The sequence below is a fragment of the Phyllostomus hastatus genome, unplaced genomic scaffold, assembly GCF_019186645.2.
Source record: "Phyllostomus hastatus isolate PE091 unplaced genomic scaffold, TTU_PhHast_1.1 phas_scaffold_1066, whole genome shotgun sequence".
In the NCBI taxonomy this organism is placed as follows: domain Eukaryota; kingdom Metazoa; phylum Chordata; class Mammalia; order Chiroptera; family Phyllostomidae; genus Phyllostomus; species Phyllostomus hastatus.
The window spans coordinates 4,038,170-4,050,854 of NW_025334004.1; positions in this window are offsets into that span (position 1 = coordinate 4,038,170).

Genomic DNA, 12,685 nt, shown 5'->3' on the forward strand with positions numbered 1-12,685 from the left:
GCCCAATTTGCTCGTGGGTAGTGGGGAAGTGACTGAAAACCAGCAGAGGGCAGAATAAGCAGCATTGTTCCCTCTTGGACCCCACCCCCACACACAGCATCACAGCACAGCCACAGGGGTTGCCCCACCCTGGTGAACATCTAAGGCTCCACCCATTATAATGTAATAGGCCCTGGGAGACCAAAAAATAATAATAATAATAATAATAAGGCCCAAATGGTAGAACAGATCAAAGCTCCAGAAAAAATATAGCTAAGCAACAAAGAGATAGCTAACATATCAGATGCACAGTTCAAAACACTGGTAATCAGGATACTCATAGAATTGGTTGAGTATGGTTGCAAAATAGAGAAAAAGTGAAGGCTATGAAATGTGAAATAAAGGAAAATACACAGAACCAACAGCGAAGGGAAGGAAACCAGGACTCAAGTCAAGTTTGGAGCAGAAGGAAGAAATAAACATTCAACCAGAGCACAATGAAGAAACAAGATGCAAAAAAATGAGGAGGAGCTTAGGAAGCTCTTGGACAACTTTAAAGGTTCCAACATCTGAATTATAGAGGTGTCAGAAAGAGAAGAGGAAGAGCAAGAAATTGAAAACTTATTTGAAAAAATAATGAAGGAGAACTTCCCCAATCGGGCAAAGGAAATAGACTTCCATGAAGGCCAGGAAGCTCAGAGAGTCCCAAAGAAGTTGGACCCAAGGAAACACACACCCAGGCACATAATAATTACATCACCCAAGATTAAAAATAAGGAGAGAATCTTAAAAGCAGCAAGAGAAAAGGAGACAGTTACTTACAAAGGAGTTCCCATTAGACTATTAGCTGATTTCTCAAGAGAAACCTTACAGGCAAGAAGGTGCTGTAAAGAAGTATTCAAAGTCATGATAGGCAAGGATCTAGATCCAAGATTACTCTATCCAACAAAGCTCTCATTTAGAATGGAAGAGCAGATAAAGTGCTTCCCAGATAAGGTCAAGTGAAAGAAGTTCATCATCACCAAGCCCTTATTATATGAAATGTTAAAGGGACTTATCTAAGAAAAAGAAGGTAAAAAATATGAACAGTAAAATGGCAACAAACTATCACAACTATCAACAACTGAACCCTAAAAAAAAACTAAACAAACAACTAGAACAGGAACAGAATCACAGACATGAAGATCATATGGAGGGTTATCAGCAGGGGAGGAGAAGGGGGAGAAAGGGGGAAAAGACATAGGGAATAAATAGCATAAATGGTAGGTAGAAAAGAAACAGGGGGAAGATAAGAATAGTGTAGGAAATGTAGAAGCGAAACAATTTATAAGTATGACCCATGGACATGAACTAAAGGGGGGAATGTGGGTGGGAGGGGGTGTGCAGGGTGGAGGGGAATAAAGTGGGTGAATGGGACAACTGTAATAGCATGATCAATAAAATATATTTAAAAAAATAAACCCACAACTTTAAGGTCAATTAATATTCAACAAAGGAGGCAAGAAAATACAATGGGGTAAAGATAGTCTACTCAATAAATGGTGTTGAAAAAATTGGAAAGATACCTGCTAAAGAGTAAAAATAGACCACCTTCTTATACTGTACAGAAGGATAAACTCAAAATGGATTAAAGACTTACATGTAAGACTCAAAACCATAAAAATCCTGTAAGAAAATAAGGCAGTAAAAATTCTATCAATTCTCACAGCAATATTTTTTTCTGATATGTCTCCTCAGGCAAGGGAAACAAAAGAAAAAGTAAACAAATGGGACTACATCAAACAAAAAGAACCCATCAACAAAATTTAAAGACAACTCACTGAATGGGAGAGTATATTCACCAATGATACATGTGATAAGCAGTTAATATCCAAAATTTATAAATAACCTATGCAACTCAACACCAAAAAAACAAACAATCCAATTTAAAAATGGGCAATGGATCCACATAGGCAGCTCTCCAAAGAGGACATACAAATGACCAATAAACATATGAAAAGATGCTCCAAGTCACCAATTGTCTGAGAAATGCAAATTAAAACCACAATGAGATATCACCTCACACCTGTCAGAATGGCTATCATCAATAAATCAACAAAAAACAAGGGTTGGTGAAGATACAGAGAAAAGGGAACCATTGTGCACTGTTGGTAATAATGCAGATTGATGCAGCCACTCTGGAAAATAGTATAGAGTTTTCTCAAACAATTAAAATGGAACTGTATTATGATCCAGCATTTCCACTTCTGGGAATATTTGAAGAAACCTGAAACACTAATTCAAAATAACATATGTACCTTTATGTTCATAGCAGCATGATTAACAATAGTCAAGACCTGGAAGCAGCCCAAGTGCCCATCAGTAGATGAGGAGATAAAAAGATGTGGTACATTTACACAATGGAATTCTACTCAGCCATAAAAAGAATGAAATCTTATCTTTTGCAATAGCATGGATGGACCTGGAGAATATTATGCTAAGTAAAGTAAGCCAGTCAGAGAGACAAATATCATGATTTCACTTACATGTGGAATCTAATGAACAAAATACAAACATACTCATAGATAATAAAAAAACAGACTGACGGCTGTCAGAGGGGATCTGGGTTGGGGGAGACTGGGTGAAAAACTTGGAGGGATTAAGGTAAAAAACTCACAATTGCAGATGACCATATGGTAAGCATCAGAGGGAAAGGGGGTGAGGGGAGATAGAAGAGGGTAAAGGGGGATAAATGGTGATGGAAGGAGACCTGACTTGGGGTGGCGAACACACAATACAATATGCAGATGCTCTATTATAGAATTGTATACCCAAAACCTGTGTAGTTTTATTAACCAATGTCACCCCAATAAATTCAGTACAAAATTTTTTAAAAGAAACTTTATTTTGCAGACAACAATAGCTCTGTCTCTCTCTGTTCTGGTTTTTATAAAGCTACCAGAAATAAAAAGTAAAGAATCTTCATCACAGAAGAAAGACAGTAAGGCAAGAGTTATGAACTCAAATGCCCAAAGGGTCCAAGCAAATGAAAATGATTAAACTGTTGTGAAAATGTGTTTCCTTATTAAAAGAAGAGCATATGATCTTTTTCATTTTTCTAAAATTATACAGCTCCCTGCCCTTTCCAGTATGTCTCAGCTGGTTGGGCACCATACTGCAAACCGAAAGTTCGCCCGTTTAATTGCTGGTCAGGGCACATGCCTGGGTTGAGGGTTCAGTCCCTGGTTGGGGTGCGTGCAGGAGGCAGCCAGTCCCTGTCTCTCTCACACATAGATGTTCATCTAACTCTATTTCCCTCCCTTCTCTTCTTTCTAAAAACATAAAATAATTAAAATCCTTTAAAAAATAAATTTATACAGCTCTCATTCTAAACTTGTGGTACAGAGGACATGCGTTTACTATACATATGAAGAGTAACTGTGTAAATTAAATCAATAAAGGCAATTCCTCTTAGAGCGGGCATGTGCTGTCATAAAGCATAAGGCTCATGCCTAGCCTACAATAGACAGCCGACACTCTGTCTCACCTTTGTGGAGCTGTGGAGAAGTATAGAGATAGAATCTATACTTTTGGGTAAGATCTTCTGCCTGGTAAATTTTAATTAAGAAACTTAAAAGACCATGAAAGTCAAATAAAAAGTGTTTGGGCTGGATTCAGCCCAGAGATCATTAGTTTGTAACCTCTCCTATGAATTAATTGTGTATTCATTAAACTCATCCCTTCATCAGAGCAATTTCAGAAAACTACTTGAGACCCTGGTGCTGCATAGTGTTGGACCAAGCAAGAATGAATCAACGTCAACCACTTTTTATCAGATTCAGAGACAGAACCAGATTTAGGTGGGTAAGCCAATTCATTCATTTATTTATTTACTCACTGACCATTTACTAAGCAGCTGCTTTCCAGATGTACTTCAATTTGGTTAGGTTTGAATTATTTATTTTCTAATGGACAACCAAATGTAAGCAGATACACAAACCAAGAAAGCTTTTGGTCAAATGACAACCCTGGATTTAAGATTCAGACACTGTGACCCCTCCCTGGGAAAACCATTTGGCACCAGCTTTTATGGTGGTTACTCAGGGATTAGTCGTGGAGTCTAGAGGAAATTAAAAGCCTCTAAACCACATCGAAGTCTTGTCGGCTCACGAATCACAAACAGTTAAATTAATTAATTCACACAGAATATTTGGAAGTAGAAACAGCAGTTAAGGCTAAGGTTCTAAGAGTTAAGGCGAGATCCAAGAGCAAAGTTTCATGTACACCTAAGTGGTCCCCCATTCCACCCTTTCAGTTTGCTTTTGTTTTAAAGGGAGAGGCATAAAGAATAAAATTCTGCCATTCCAACAGCCTTTTATTTTTTCCCCTTAATAGGAGGAGTGTTGAAGTCACTACTTTTTTTTTGTTGTTGTTGTTGTTACTGTGTCTGGGGTCTAGTTTTGCCTTACATACATACAAGCCAATCTTAAATAAATATTTTTCTTCTCACAATATCACCCAAAGAACCCAAATGTTAATGTTTCCAATGACAGCAATTACCCTTTTATGCAACAGCCCCTGTGTTCTACTCAGGGGGTTCCCAGAGATGTTGAAGCTGCCAACTCAACCCATATTGAGTGCAGGGTCAAATTGAATCCTTTCCTGGAACCAAAGTGCGTCTTTCTGAGCTTTGTTTACAAAATTTAATTTCTTCTTTTTTTGGTTCCAGCAGAGCTTGTGACAAAGGCATAGGAGCACATTCTTTAGCAATTCCAAGGTCAAGATCATAGGACAAAAGGGCCCTGTGGTTTATTCCTTCTTATCAACATTTGTGCAGATGAAAAAGGATTACTGAATTTCCCTGTATTGAGGTAGTCAAAAATCATGTGTAATTCATAAAATAAAAAAAGGATATTGGACTGGATTTTGTTTGCCTGGACCTCATCCTTAAAGAAATGGAAATGCTTGGCAAACTCTCCTTGTCTTACTGTAACCTCTCCACACCCACAGTACTTTCTCTATACCTGCTTCTTTTAGCCTAACATCTGCTGATTTATGGGCATGGGGTGGTGCCTTCGTGAACATAGCACAAGGCTCCTTGCCTTCTGGGTTTCTCAGCAGTGACATTCTCTAGAAGAAGACGGTCCCTGAGGGTCACTAGTATGATGGGAAAGTCCAAATTTTGGACTCAGAAGTCTAGCTGGACAAGTTCATCTTGGTAGCTTCAGTTTCCTCATCTGTTTAAAGGAGATAAATATCCATGTCACATAGCAGCAATAAAAATTATATTAAATAAGGAATATAAAATATCTAGAATGGTACTTAGTGCCAAAAAAAGTTCCTAATAAATGAAGGTTGAATGTGAATTTCTAATGTGAAGTTTCTAATAAATGAAGGTTGAATGTGAAAACTGGCATCTTGAATATTGATCATGACATTGTGTATTATTCACAAAACTGCAAAAGGACAGGCAACCTGAGTTACTTATCAATGTTATCTCTTTACTTGGTCTTAAAAAGCCTAAATGCGCTGGAATTTTACTAAACTAAGCATGTGTTATTTTTTTTGAAATAAACACAGGCTTCAAGCTGTGCTGCTAGGAACACCATCACAGAACTCAAACACATGTTCAAAACATAAAAGTTTTGAAATTCCAAAATCAACTCTCCAGGAAATTAATACAAAATTTAAAACAGAACAATTTTTCTAGTTGAAAATTCTGTTTATTTTTAATCCAAACATTTTATAAATAAAAAAAAATGGATTATATTTTAAATATTCATGTTGGTCCATTTGATTCTATTTGTTTAAAGGGTTATGGAGTCTGGCCAGATTTTTTTTTTTTCAGAATCAAGGGTCATTCTCTATAAAAGATCAAACCCACCTAGTCTGGACAGACTGATGGTATTATACTATTTCTTCTTATCTACATTTGTGCAATTGAGGCTGAAGCAAAAACTGAACTGAAAAATGCGTTGACATATAACATTCCTACAGAAAAGTGTACACATCATAATTGCACAGCTCAAATAAATTTTACAACCTGATCATACCCATGTAAAAAGCACCCAAATCAATAAACAGAGCAACTTCAGCATCTCGGAAACCTCCTGGTGCCCCCTCCCCAGCACTGCCTACCCCAGAGTAACTTGAGAACATAAGAGAGTGAATTTTGCCGTTTTTACATGTTATATAAAGTGAGTCATACCGTAGGTATTCTCTTTTGGTCTAGCTTCTAGCTCAACAAATATTTCTAAGTCTGACCCATATTTTTGCTTGTATTTGTCCATTAGTGTAGTATTTAATTGGGTGAATATACCATAATTTGTTTACCTATTGTGCAGGTGAATATTTGGGGCTTTTTTTCCTAGTTTTTGGCCTTTACAAATAGTGCTGCAATAAGCATTCAATATTGTCTTTTGGTGAGCATGTGTATATATTTCTATTGGTTATAGGCCTAGAAATGGTATTTACAAGTCTTTCGATGAACACATCTCTGGCTTTAGTATAGATGATGCTTAACAGTTATCTTAAATGACTGTGCCAAAATATACTCCCACCTGCAGTGTATGAGAATTCTGATTGATGCACATCCTCATCAACACTTGGTATTATGAGTCTTTTTTTATATTAGCCATTCCTCTGAGTGTGCAGTATTATTATATAGAAAATATAAATTTTGACACAAATTTATTTGTATACAGAAAAAATATATATTATTTTTGCCTTGAATAAATATTGTCAGAGAAGTAATTTTTTAGGATTAGGAATCAAACTTCCACAGAGATGAGCTTCCTATGTTTTATTCACAAAGTACAGACACATAGCGTGGAGATTTTAAGACCAAGGCTTTGATGAATTGAAGCCACAAATGAGCTGGTTAGCTTTCTATAAAGTAAAACTCTTCTGATTCAGAAGTGGAACCCCTTATGTCTGCTAGCAACCTTGTAAATAGAGGTTGGCCTGTGGAATGAAGTGGATGGATGGATCACCACAAAGCCATCAGGGAGAACAGAAAAATTCAAAATTCTTTTCCAATGGTACTGCTATAAAATTCATCACTATATACTTGATATAAAAATCCCTTTTACTATATTAAGGTACTAGTGAAACATAGAATCTGGAACCAGGCTGCTAGCATCTGACTCCTGGGTCTAATCTTACTAGCTTTCTGACCTTGCCCAAGTTTCTTATCCTCTCTATATCACAGTTTCCTCATATATAAAATGTGGATATAATAATACCTACTATAAGTGTTGTCATGAAGATTGAATGTGAGTGCAATGAGTTATATAAAATGCTTCAAACAGTGTCTAACACATGGTTGGTATTATATAAATATTTGTCATTATTTTATAGTATTATATCATGAAACTATGCTCTGTTACCTAAGATAGCCTTCCAACAGTCCTTAAAATCTGTCATCAAATGTGGACAGACTTTCCATGTGCAAAGGAGGAAAAGTTAGGAGTCATGAATTACTGAGCCAAGCACACTGTGCAGTATGAGTTCTGGGATCTCTTGCAACTGTGAGATTTTCTAAATGTGAGATGGAGCCAAACTAAGTTTTAGAATAAGAGGTGTTGTTTAATATCTGGGCTTGCTGACTTTTTCATCTTGGAACTTTTTGCTTATTTCATGGATAAATCCATGAAATAAAGGATTTACTTATTTCACCTCACCAAATAAAGACCCATCTTAGGGAAACTTATACAGAAGTTAATCAAGAAGTAAAAATTAGTCTAGCTAAGCAATTGTATCTGGTAGAATGTATTATAGAAAATAATGGAAAATCAAACTCAAAAATGCCCAATGACAAAGGGAAATTTAGTGTCTGTAGATAACAGGCTTCAGGTATATTTTCATCAGGCTCTAACTCCATTCATCTGAAATTATTGTTGCAATGACCTTCTCCATTCTTCACTGCCAGCAGAATCATGACTACATGCTCTCTGGTTCACATCCAAAGAGAGAGAGCATCTCTTCCCACAATCATTAAGCCAAAGTCCTCGGAAGTACCACAACGGAACCTGCAACACAGACTCTGAGGTAAGAGCTGTGGTAGAAAGAGTAGAGATGGTCTGGATAATCTAGGCATAGAATTGGGCATAGGGTAAGCCACACAAAAATCTTGGTGCTGCTATGTTTCAGGAAGGAAGCATGGAATAAATATGGGGGCGAGTGGGGACACAAATGAGGTTCACATGATCAGAGATGGTTATAGCATTAATTTGGATGTGGGAAACTGAAGATAAAATGGAATCACATAATAAAAGGGCAAGGAAATATTGTAGAGACAAAAACTAAAGAGAAGAATAAGAATTGGAATCTTATAAACATCATACCTGAGGCCAGCTTTATTTAACCTGGTCATAAAATATTTTGGAGGAAAGAACCAGGATTGAAGATTTGTTGATTATTGACTTACTGACTTATTCTTGTAGCAAAATACACATATTGAAAATAAACTATGTAGAAAGACTGCTTTATAGAGACTGGGTGGAAAAATCACAGATTTGTTTTAAAATGGGTAAGGGCTTTTAGTGTTAAGTAAACAACTCAAATTGCCCTGAGTATGCCAGACTCTTTCTAGGCTCTGACTAAAAGTTCCGTGTCCAGGATGCTTCCCTCTTCACCCTCCACCCCCTGCACCACCTTTCTGCTTGGAACCCTGCCTTTAACACCCAATTTAAGTGTCATCACTTATATAAAATCTTTTTTGATTTTCAAGGAGAAACAATTACTTCAACCTTTGCATTTTATGGCAATTGCTATAATGCCTCTAACATAGCATTGATTTACTGTAGTCATCTGCATGGCCCACATTTGCACTGTCCAGCTACTAGCTCTGTGAAGCTGTTTAATACATTATTTAAACTTAAGTAAGATTAAAACTTCAGTTCTTTAGTCATACTAGTCACATTTCGTATGTCCGATAGCCACATGTATCTAGTACCTATTGCATTGGACAGTGCAAATATATGTGATTTCCTTCCCTGCAGAAAAGTCTGTGTGACAGCACCTCTAAACTCTAAGTTCCAGAAGCATGTTAGTATTCTTTTAATCATCTCTGTACACATAGAGCTTAGTACCACATCTTGCACATGACACATCCTTAAGATATATTTTATTTATTGGTTGATTGATTATTAATAGACATGATTCTAGTTAATACTATTAAGTAGTAACTATGTTAGGCACTGTACAAAGCACTTTACAGAAGCCATCTAGTTAAATGTAATGGCCTTAATAACCATGTAAGGTAAAGTGCTACATTTATTTCTGTTTTATAGATAAGAAAATAAGCTCAGAAGCAATTACTAAAAACTAGTCTAAAAGAAGAAGTTTTTATTTTAAAAAGATATAGCCTAAGAGTGATATGATTTTGGTTTATGAAAACCACAAAGGGAATGAATAATGTAAGGATAATCTATTTCACTAAATAAATCTATTTCGCTAAATAAATCTCCAGATACACCTGATACCAGAACTTCAAAGAACTAGCCATGGGCAATACTAGTATCAAAGCCTGAAGAAAGAATATGAATGATAAAACTAACCCCATAGTTAGAAATATCGCTCAAGACCTTGTCAAAAAAGAGAGTTAGACATCTTTTAAAGATTTAATAATTATTAACAATTTGTGACAAATAGGACAAATAAAACAAAGGAAACAACTAATTTGTCAAGGCAGATGTATATATTTGAAATCAATTACATTCAAGGAATAAAAACTAAAATAAGAAAGAAAGAATACATTAATAAATAATAAATAGATTTAAAAGTATAAATATATGAAAAAATCACCCTTAGGAAGTCAGAAAGTCTGGGAGGCATCCTTTGTCCTAATATCTGGTCCGCATTTAGGACTGGGTGACTCAGGGCCATGACCCCCTGTGGCCTTTCTTTTGATTGGCTCCAGTTTGATCATTTAGAAGCAATGTGAACCTAGTCCCTTCACCTGTAAAACAGGGCTGTGAAACCTGCTCCATTGGTCTGTGAGGATTAAACACGAATATTACAAATGATCAATAACATTATTCAGTTTTGTAGGTAAGGAAAAAATTAATAGTCTGTGTGGACTGGTTTTACTCAACAATGAATAGAAATAATGTAGCTAAAGTCTTCTTTGAATATAAGCCTCAGCAGAGACAAATAATTTGCACAAGAAGAAACTCCTTCAAATGGTCAGAGAATGTAGCTGCAACACCTGCCTGGAACTTTGCAGCGCTCAACTTCGGCCAGATGGCCTCTAGATGAGAGAACGGTGGTGAACTAGCACAAATCCATTCCCAATCAAACACTAACTGATGTGTTTCTCACCAGACATTGTTATTCAGCTGAAGGAAAATGTTTCTTTTGGCAGACCCATTAGGCTGGATTGACCAAATTTAGAGACCTTGGAGGTGGAGGAATGTTTTGAGAAGGGAGGTTTAGAGATCTGCTGGCTTTCTCCTTAAGACATTTGCTGCATTTTGAAGTAGCCCATGGAAGAAGGTTAAGAAGAGAAAGAGAAAACCCTCAAAAAATGGGAAGGTAATTGGGAAGTTTCCAAGTTTTGACAAAACAACTGGAATGCAGGATTCAGCAGTGGGAAGTGGCCCCAGGTGCTTCCAGTTAGAAGGTCATGCTGTGGGAAGTAAGTCTCCTACCTGGCAGTTAATCTCCGGGGTTAAGAGGTAGCAACAACTTCCTGATTATTTAGGGTCTTAGTCTTAGTGTCCAGCTGTGATGGTTAATTTTTTTAAAATTTTTATTTTGTATTGGTTTTGGATGTAAAGCTTAGTGGTTAGACAATCATATAATTTACATGGTGTTCCCCTGAATATTTCCAGTACCCCAACTGGCACCATACATAGTTATTACAATATTATTGACTATATTTCCTATTCTTTACTTATTTCCCATGACTATTTTATTACTGCCAACTTGTGCTTCTTAGTCCTTTCACCTCTTTCACCCTGTGCCCCAATCCCCCTTTCCTCTGACAACTACCAGTTTTCTCTGAATCTGTGAGTCTGTTTCTATTTTGTTTGTTCATTTATTTTGCTCTTTAGATTTCACATATAAGTGAAATTATATGGTATTTGTCTTTCTCTAACTGGCTTATTTCACTTAGCATAATAGTCTCCAGGTCCATCCATGCCGTCACAAATGATAAACTTTCATGCTTTTTTACGGCCAAGTAATACTCCAGTGTATATATGTATCACAACTTTTTTATCCACTCATCTATTGATGGGCACTTGGGTTGCTTCCATACCTTGGCTATTGTAAATAACACTGCAATTAACATAGGAGTACATATATTCTTTTCTGTTTGTGTTTTGGGTTCCTTTGGATAAATCCCCAGGAATAGAATCATTAGTTTATAAGGCAGATATATTTTTAATTTATTGAGAAAACTCCATTTTACTTGTCTACTTGGCTAGGTTTTGGTACCCAGTTGGTTGGCCAAACACTAGTCTACATGTTGCTGTGAAGGTATTTTGTATATGTGATTAATATTTATAATCAGTTGACTTTAAACAAAGGAGATTTTCCTCAATAATGGTGATAGCCTCCTCTAATTCATTGAAGAGTTTAGGAGCAAAAACAGGTTTCTTGGAGATAAACTTCTGCCTTAAGACTGCAGCATAGAAATCCTGAGTTTCCAAACTGCTAGCCTCCTGTATGGATTTCAGATTTAAGACTCCAACCTCAACTTCTGCCTGATTTTCTCTCTGCCAACCCTAGAGATTTCAGACTTGACAGTCCATACAATTCCATGAGTCAGTTCCTTAAAATCCACCCCCCCCACACACACCCACACACAGTGTTCTGTTTCTCGGAGGGATTCTGACTGATACACGCAGTCATTGATCCTAACAGGCCCACACACAAAGCAGATCCCTTCAAACATGTCTGAGTTCTTAGGAGGCACAATTATAGGACCTCGTTTTGGGAAACAACACATCAGTTGACTTATAATTTGCAAGCTCACTAACAGTGAGTTTGCTGAATGAGACTAAAAATAACACCATTTCAGTATGAGGCTGTTTCGGGCTACAATTAAACAGAGTAACAAAGCACTTTTAAAGATGAGTAACTTAACTTATTTATTCCAGCAATTAAAGGACCAGCTGCAGACACTATTTAACACCGCTGCTTCGACAGCTGCACCACCAACATGGTTATTTTCAGCCAAGAGTGTTTTCATTTTAGTTTGAGTTATAAACCATCTTAAGGTCTCAGTTTCTAATAAAGATGGCTTTCATTTTATTTAGTGCCACAGTCCGCAGAACCCATGGCAGGGAAAGATTAAAGTTAGGCTAAAAAGTCTTTAATTACACTACATAAAGAATGACCATGTTAAATGTGGAAATTAAGTTTGCATTTTGTAGCCAAGTTTCCATGAAAATCACGAATAATACAAAAGAAGCACATAAATGCCAAGAGTTCTTTATTGAGCCAACAGGAAAATTTGTTTTGAATTACCCATGTTTTGCAGCTGTTAAACAAGTTTGTTATTTATGGCAAGACCCCTTTGGGTACTGCTCCTTTGATCTTTTCTCTTTCTCATCCTTTTCTCCCACTGTCTCCCCTACCAGCTTCTCATAACCTTTTCTCATCTTCGATATGTGGGATGGGTACTTCCTAATAGCATTTTTCAAATCAATTAAAATAAAATATATCTATATTTCAAACAACACATTATATTATGAACTGTCCACTCTGTAACACAACG